We start from the raw sequence: 1,496 nt of genomic DNA on the forward strand, positions 1-1,496 counted from the left end.
AGGCTGTGGGGTATGGTTAGGCTTGTCCTTGCCACCTCCAGCACAAGCAAGGCTGAGGAAGGCAGCCCCTGTGTCCTGCCACAAAAGCCCTTAAGGGCCCATCACAGTTCACTGGACAGGAGGCAGGTGCTCTGCAGTCAGGAGCTGCTGAATGAAAGAAGGAGGGAGTGTTGCAGGGATCACAGCATAACCTGCCCTTTTCCCTTGGTTGGTTCACGGAAAAATAAGCTCACAATTACCGCAGACTAATAAGATAAATGTTTATTTCCAAATACCACGTGCACAGGGGGGAACCACAAGAATGATTACCCAATGTCTCAGTGATAATCACATACCTTTATAGATGCCTTTTAGAAGGGAGGGGAGAGAATGCGGCAAGTATAGGTGCAGCAAGTGGTTTCTAGGGAGGATGTATAGATGGAGGGAAACAGATTGACCTGTAAATTAACCTGACAGACAGGTATTGTTTTTTTTTGAGACAGAGTCTCAGGCTATCACCCTGGGTAGAGTGCCGTCATAGCTCCTTGGCCTTCAGCGATTAGATTCTCTTGCTTCAGCCTCCCAAGTAGCTGGGACTACAGGCGCCTGCCACAACGCCTGTCTATTTTTTGGTTGCATCCCTCATTGTTGTTTAGTGGGCCCAGGCTGGATGCGAACCCACCAGCTCCAGTGTATGTGGCTGGTGCCCTAGCTGCTGAGCTACGGGCACCGAGCCAGGTATTGTGGGTTTTTTGGACATAGAGTCTCACTATGTCACCCTTGGTAGAGTGCTGTAGTGTAGTAGCTCACAGCAACCTCAAACTCTTGGGCTTAAGCGATTCTCTTGCCTCAGCCTCCTGAGTAGCTGGGAGTGTGTTTTAAATGATTTGAGGCAAGTCTGCTAGCATTCAAAAAAGGAAATCAGCAGCACCTTTTGATCCCTAGTTGGGTTAGCCAGGCTTTATGCAGATAGAGGGAAGGCTTCTAGTGCTTTCTGAGTACAAATGGCCTTTAATTCAAAATAATTTTTTTTTTGGCCAGGGCTGGATTCGAACCTGCCACCTTAGGTGTATGTGGCTGGTGCCTTAGCCACTTGAGCCACAGGCGCTGAGCCCCCCCTCAAAAAAAAGTCTTAGGTGAGTAATTTAACCTCCAGAGCCTCAGTTTTCTCACCTGTAAAGTGGGCATCCTTAGCAGTTAGTCCCTGTCTTACAGATGGACTAGAGGGCTAACAAGGTGGTGTAAGCAGAGCCCTCCTGGTCCACTGTGAGTGGCAGTTGGCTGCTGTCCCTGTTGTGGTCACTGTTGGCTGAGCCCTTCCCTGGTAGAGCCTTTAGGACAGCATTTGGACCCCAGCAGAAACCCAGATAAGATATGTTCACTACACTCTGGGAGAGGGGTGTCAGCCTCCAAATGCCACACCTGTGCCATTAGCAAGCAGCAAACAGCAAGCAGTAGGTAGAGTCTGGCTAGATGCCAGGCCTTGTTTTCCAAGTGGCTTGTTACCTGGGACTTGA

This window comes from Otolemur garnettii, unplaced genomic scaffold (assembly GCF_000181295.1).
Source record: "Otolemur garnettii isolate 467f Iridium unplaced genomic scaffold, OtoGar3 scaffold00013, whole genome shotgun sequence".
NCBI lineage: Eukaryota > Metazoa > Chordata > Mammalia > Primates > Galagidae > Otolemur > Otolemur garnettii.